This window comes from Nannospalax galili, unplaced genomic scaffold (genome assembly GCF_000622305.1).
Source record: "Nannospalax galili isolate Female #2095 unplaced genomic scaffold, S.galili_v1.0 scaffold955, whole genome shotgun sequence".
In the NCBI taxonomy this organism is placed as follows: domain Eukaryota; kingdom Metazoa; phylum Chordata; class Mammalia; order Rodentia; family Spalacidae; genus Nannospalax; species Nannospalax galili.
In genome coordinates, this window is record NW_008336901.1 from 124,362 (window position 1) to 131,973 (window position 7,612).

Genomic DNA, 7,612 nt, shown 5'->3' on the forward strand with positions numbered 1-7,612 from the left:
GACTTTATTTAGTTGGAAAGGTCTGTAGTTGATCAATATTGGGACAGAAATCTTTTTAAAATGGTGAATAAAAACTGAGGTATCACATATTCTTACACACTGAAGAGTGGGTGTAGAGGAAAAGGACAATGAATACTACAGAGCCTGTCTCTTATGTCGGGATCAGGGTTAGGTGTGTCGCTGCTTTACTTACCTCTCACCTCTACACACTCGTTTTATGGTGCTCAAAACAGGTTCAGATGTGGGAAAGAAACCGCAACCCTACCTGAGTAACTATTGGTAACCAATGGCTGCTGGGAGAGGAAAAGTCAGTTTGAGTCAAGGATGAGACTCTTAGTAGGTTAATCAGGCTCCAGAGAATGGAGCCACAGTGAAAGACATTTCTGAACACAAATTAGACTTTATAGGACTTATCATATATAAAACTGAGTACATTGAATTGGGCAGAGAGAAGTAGGGGAGGTGTGGAGAGGGGAGGGGATCTAATTGTGTGAAAATCAGAAAAAATCAATTAAAAAATTTAAAAATTCAGACAGGCTCTTGGTGTTTTAAAAAACTCCAAGGACAAAATGAACTAGATGTGGACTGCCGGCGGCATGAAGGCTCAGCCGGGAGTTGCGACCTATAACAAGAACTGCCTCTTTAAACTTTTTTATTTTTGAGAATTTCACAGGAGTGTTGACTTTGCATCATTTCCACCCCCGTCCCCTCCAACTCCTCCCACGTCCCCATTCCCTTTCCGTTTCTTTCCCTCTCCTTGTATTGTGTTACACACACACATTATGCCTTTTCAAAGTCTTTGCAGGAAAATGTTGCATTCTACTTGATTTTCTTCAGTGTGAAATGTTGTTTCCTGTTAACACAGTTTTGATTCTCAAACGGAGCTGGAATACTAGATATTTGTCTTTTTTTCTTTTCCCTCGCGTCTGAGAAACAAAAAAAGCTGACATGGAAAGTGGTGAGACACAGTCAAGCACAGACAGACTTGACCTCAAAACTGAACTCGCCCACAATATTCTATTCTATTGCTTTAAAAATATTTATGATTTTTTATTTTATATGTATGAGTGTATTGCCTGCGTGTATATAAGTGCACTCGTGTCATGCAATGCCCAAGGAGGTCAGAAGAGGGTGTCGCATTCCCCTGGAACTGAAGTTCCAGATGGTTGTCAGCCACAATATGGGTGCTGGGAATCAAACTCGGGTCCTCTGCAAAGGTGCCAGAGCATCCAGAGCTCTTAACTGCTGAGTCATCTCTCCAGCCCCCTATTCTATTTCTTTTTAAAGCCATTTTTATTATCTTTATTTTATATGTATGAATGTATTGTTTGCACATATGTAAGTGCACTCATGTCATGCAATGCCCACAAAGGTCGGAGGAGGGCATTGAATTCCCATGGAACTGGAGTTATGGATGGTCATTAGCTGCCGTATGGGTGCTAGGAACCAAACCTGAGTCCTCTGCAAGAGTAGCCAGTGCTCTTAACCTCTGAACCATCTCTCCAGTCCCTTTGTGCTATTTCTGTAGTTCTCTGAACTTCATTCTGTTTATTTTCTTATGAGTCAAGACCACACTCTCAAACTCAGGCACAGATAGAAAGAGTGGTCCTTTTCTTCACTATAATTGCTCCTGCAAATTGTTCCTTCTTTCTAAAATTTGTGTTTATCATTAGTGTATACGTGTGTGCATGCACATGTGTTGGGGGCATGTGACATAGCGTGGAGGTTAGAGGAAAACTCTTTGAAGTTAGTTCTCTCCTTCCACCTCTGTGTAGGTCCAGGGATAGAACATAGGTCACCTGAGCAGCAGCAAGCACCCTTGCCCAATTAGCCATCCCCAGCTGAAACTCGTCCTTCTTTGCCTTTCTTCTTTTCCACAACAGAACCTTGAATGTGATCTCCTGTGTTCTTCTACTTCAGGTTCACTTTACAAACCTTGCATACTCGAGGGAAAAATGAAATTTTGGTAGTCTAGCTATGGCTGACCTTTATTTGTACCTTTAGCATCTCTTTAATGAATTATTAGTCTCCCCATAGAAAATTAGGATGAGGAATAAATCTTTATTGCTATGTTACTACTTTTTAAAACATGTTCTGTCCTTTACACATTGAACTAAATCTTCTCAAAAGCAAACAAGCACAATATTTAATGCTGACATTTGTTTCCTAAAGCCTTTGCAACTAATGGCCTGATTCCTGCAGCCTCCTGTTACCCTCTCTCTCTGATCATCTATGGGAGCAGCTTAGTTTAGGCATTCAGCTGCAGGGAAGATTTATTTTCATTCTCATCCCTATTTATTTATTATTTATTTTATTTTATTGTGTGTATGTGGATGTGTGTGTGTATGAGTATATTGGCTGCATGTATGTTAATGCACTGATGTCATGCAGTGACTTCAGAGATCAGAAAAGGGCGTTGGATTTCTGTGGAACTGGAGTTATGGATGGCTGTTAGCTGCCATGTGGGTGCTGGGAATCAAACCCAGGTCCTCTGCAAGAGCAGCCAGTGCTCTTAACCACTGAACCATCTCTCCATCCCCTCTTATCCCTCTTGAATACCTTCTTCCTAATTCAATATTTTTATGTTGCTGGTTCCATGTTTTATTTCTACTTCTAAGTTTTTACCTTTTGTTCTATTATTTACTTTATTTTTTATAAACTGTTCATTTTACTTCTTAATACTGGTTCACCTGTTTTTAAAATATAATCTCTGTTTCCTAAACTTTTATCTTTCCTGTGCTTTGATTTTAATATGAAATGTCCTCCACAGGCTCATGTGTTAAACACTGGGTCCCCAGATAGCGACTGTTTTGGTAGGAAGTAGAAATTTTAGGAAGTGCAGTTTATGTGGAAGAAAGAGGGCACCAGAAAAGTGCTTTTTGGAAGTTGTACCTAGTCCTCCATCACTTCTTTCTCTGCCTCCTGTAGCAATGAGGAGGTGAGAATCTTCTGCCCCATACTCCTGGCCCAATCAAGTTCTGTTCTTCCACAGACCTAGAATGGAGTCATAAAAATACATTTATAGTAGAAGAGCTGAGGGAGATGGAGAGATGGCTCAGCTGTTAAGAGCACTAGTTGCTCTTGCAGAGGACCCGACATTTACATAGTACCTAAGAACTGTCCATTACTCCAGTTCCAGGGGATCTGACACCTTCTTCTCACCTCCACAGGCATTGCACAACATGGGTGCACTTACATACATGTAGGCAATATACTCATGCACATAAAATAAAAATAATTAAAAAAATAATAGGAGAGCTGAAAGTATTTTTTAAATGAGGAAAATTTTATTTTTCCATTCCACCATCAAAGAAAATTCCTTGTTAGAAATTGGTGTAACCTTCTCCAGTCTACTCAGTGGGTTTGTTTTATATACTTGTGACTATGTCACATGAGGCAGGGATTAGCTTCTCAGAGACATGGGTCCATGGTAAACCACAAGCTGGTCACATAACCTGGGAACAAAGAGAGCATGGTTTAACTAATGGATGGTAGACCCAGCCAAGTTGATGGCTAGCAAACCAAGGCAAACAGCAAAAGGAATGAATTGAAGTGACCATGATGTGTGACCACCCTCATGACTGAGTAAATAATTCAGATTATCTTCCCTGTTAGGCTAAGGGGAAATGTACAGAACACTGGAGCCTTCGTTGGCTTGGCCCTCATTAAGATGAGAAAAATAATCTTACTGAAAATTACAACAGTTTTTGTTCAGTTCCTGCCAAAATTCTCACAGAAGACCTCTATATCATGCTGCTTAGTGGAATCCTTCCCCGGAGACCCCTCCCCAGTCTTAGAAGTCTTCCTCATGCTTCCTTAATAAACCCATTTTCCTTTGCTTGCACCTGAGTCTACATCCTTAATTCTTCATTGATGCAAGAAAATGCTTTTGGAAGCCACTAGCTCAGGGTGATTCTGGAGAGCGTTAATCTTCCGAGTCTTTAGTTCCCTGGGTGAAACCCATCTGAGCTGTGAGAGATTCCATTGCTTCAAAGATCTACATCAATATTGAGATTTGGAGGATCATCTTGAGTGCAATGGAGTTGTCAACAGACTCAGAAGGGCATAGTATTGGTGTAAAAGTGCCAAGCAGTCAACAGTCACTAGAGATCCTGATACTAGAGGCCCACACAGAGTTTAAGACTCACTGAGTCCTATGAATGAAATCCTCAGGCAACAGATGAGTACAGAAGTGAAATGCTTATTGAGTAGTAGGGGAAGGAGAGCTCCTGAGAACAGTGCAAAGTACCCTGATCTACCATGCCCAGCGCTCCCAATAGGAGGTGTTCCCAAGGGTGGGTTTTTGTTTGGGGTTTAAAAAAGGGATTTGCAAAGGGGAGGGTGTATGTGAGGAAAACAGCCATGAGCTGTCAATCAAGGCACTCTTCTTTGTTTGCCTCTGTGGTTTTTCTGGAAATTAGGACGTCTGCAGATGTGGTCAGCAAGTGATTGTGTCAAGCAGCAAGCTGTCACACTGCAGTGGGAACATTTAGGTAAATGTAGTACCATACTGACTGCTTGGTAGGGGGTCTAACTGACTCCTGGCCTCAAGGTGAACAAAAAGTACTAGTTTTCATTTAAATCATTATATAAACATTTTATGTTATCTCTTAAAATATACCACTTTATTGAAATAAATTAATATATCATAGAGTTCTGCATGTTAACAAGTACAATTCAGTGGATGTCAGTATGCTTGCAAGATTGAATAACCATTACCATTAAAGGTAAATGTAGTACCATACTGACAATTCAGTGGATGTCAGTATGCTTGCAAGATTGAATAACCATTACCATTATGTAACTTGAGGATAGTTTTATTGATTATTGTGCAGCTATTTCCTCACATTGGAACATTAGATGTTCATAAGAATCAAGAAGCTAAACAAAATGTACAAGGCTCAGGAAACTCAGAAAATTAAAAGAGTTACGAAGACTGCTGTCCAAAGTTATAAAAGCAGTAAACAGCTACCAAGGTGAGGAGATTCTCCAATGTAGACTTCTGTATGGTATGTAGAGAACTCTGGGGATGAAGCTTTATGAGTCTTTACCCATACTAGAATGGGTTTTCCAGTGATGCAACTGCCTTTGAGTCAACCATATCCTATAAGTAACCCCCAAAACTCATTAGTCTACCGAGCTAGATTTGACTGTTTCTTTGGTCTGTCATTAGTCTTCTATCCGGGGCAAATAGGTGTTTGTTCATTTCTCCATTGCAAAAGTCATGCAACACAACGGGTACTGGGAATTTGTCTAACTTGAACTGTGTAGGTTTTATGAATACTGTCACGTTTGCTGTGAATTCATATGAGTCATTGCCCTGATGCCTGAAAAACTTGGTTTCCTTGCAGTCATCCACTACCTCTGGCTCTTATAGTCTTTCTACTTTCTCTTCTAAAATGATCCCTGGATGTTTGTAGGCCAGAGTTTGATATAGGCATCCCATTTAATGATAAGCAACCTGCAGACTCTTGTTCTCTGCATGCTGACCAGCTGTAAGCCTCTGTGTTAATTGCCATCTACTGAAAGAAGCTTCCCTGGTGAGACTGAAAGATGCACTAATCTGTGGGTACAGCAATGTGAGGAAAGGACTCCCTCTTTTGAAGATGTTGACCAGAGGTCCTATAGGCCCTCAAAAACACTGGCTATTGCTGTTGCTCTTGGTTACCTATAAGAACTTGACAGTAAGACCCTGTTGCTTAAGATATTGCATATGTGAGTTATAGAACAAAGAGAAATCAAGCTGGCACTGCCCTCAAAGCTTCATCTCTACTGGGTAGCTTTTATAGTGCTGGAAATTGCTATGCACACTACTAGAAGAGAAAAGTAATCATCAGCCTTGCTCTGCTGTGAACCTTATGAGCTACAATAACTACTGACTTGACAAGGTATGTCCACTGGTGAAATAGTGGCATGAGTGTTATGTGAGTAACCAGCCACTCCCTGATTGAATTTAAGGTCAGCTTTACAAGATGGTGCCTATATCTGGCATTGATACCAGGCCTATAAACCTGGGATTAGACAGGTCACAGGTTGTTGGGGAGAACCTACTGCTAATTAGTCTGCTAAATGGACATAATAACACCTCCTAATGGCTTATTGTTATACTCATAGATTAATGCATCTTTCAACTCTCAGAAGGCTATTTTTTAAATATTTTTTTAGCCAGAAACTTTACTGTAGTTAATAGATTTAAGAGTTTTCTAGTAGATTCTATAGGGTCTTCAAAGTATATAATCATGTCATCTGCAAATAAGGACAGTTTGGCTTCTTCCCTTCTATTATTATCCCTTTCATGACTTTCTCTTGTCTAATTGTTATAGCTAAGATTTCAAGCACTGTATTGAATAAGAGTGGGAAGAGTGATATCCTTGTCTTTTTCTTGATTTTAGAGGAAAGGCTCTCAGTTTATCTCCATTTAGTACACTATTCATTATAGATTTGTTGTATATAGCCATTATTATGAAGCTATGAGGCTCTACAGTACACCATTGACTGCAGTAAAAAGAGTTTTCTTCCATGACTGGTTGAGGCTGATAGCAAAAATGATATTGGGCACATTTAGAAGACAGTTTGTCAGGCACATCACATCCACTGAACAAAACAGTACCAGTGGCTTCCATACGGGGGCCTGTGACCTCCCTAGACACAGGTTTTTGTTCTGGTTTAAAGTACCAAAAGTGAGCAGAGGACAGGTAACTTGAGCAAGGTGGGGTATGAAAATCCTCAACTGTTCCAGGAGCCACAAGAGTATCTGCAGCTCTTTTACATTTATATGCATGGACTGTTGTAAGATTTTTCTCAATAACTTTGTAAGATATCATATATATCTTACTGGGCCATAATACTGCTAAGAATTTTACAGCTGTGTCTGGCCATGTGAATTGTGTGGGTTGATCTTCCATCTTTGTTCCCTTAGGTGAACTACATATTGTTTAATTGTTTTGCTAAATCTGTAAAGCACTCAGAGGTCACCATTGTCATCTGTGTAATATAGTCATTTTACAGAGGGCAATCAGGAAAACAAAGCTAAGTCTAGGGTCACCATCCTATGATAAACAATGAGACTGTGAAGGTAACCTTGAGGAAGTGTTCCGGAAGTCCACTGTTTACTATCCCAAGTGAATGCAAATTGGTCTTGAGATCATGCAGCTAAGAAAATACTAAAAACTGCATTGGCAAGGTCTGTCTAATCCAGTACGAAAAACTCCATGTGTTTCTATCAATTACTAGCTTTGTCATTCTGAGGCACCTCCATGGACAATCCTGCATTTCACCATTACAATAGGCTTGGTGGTGCTGGCTCAAGCTGCATAGGGCCAATGGGGGATGACTGTGTCTTATGTCTGCTTGCCTGTGTACACTCCACACAGAGTGTGGTAAGCTCTTTTCGTGGACTGAAGCTACAGTCACTCTCATTGTCTCTTCCTCAGCCATGCCTACTTTTTGTGACAGTCCTAAGCTAGGTGAGTAATTTCCATTCCCAGCATACATTTGTTTCAGGAGAGAAATGTGTACAGTATATTCTGAGGGGATTATTGCCCATCCCTAGAACAAAGTTGATTCTTTATCATGTGCTATTTTACCCCCATATCCATTCACTATTGCCCCT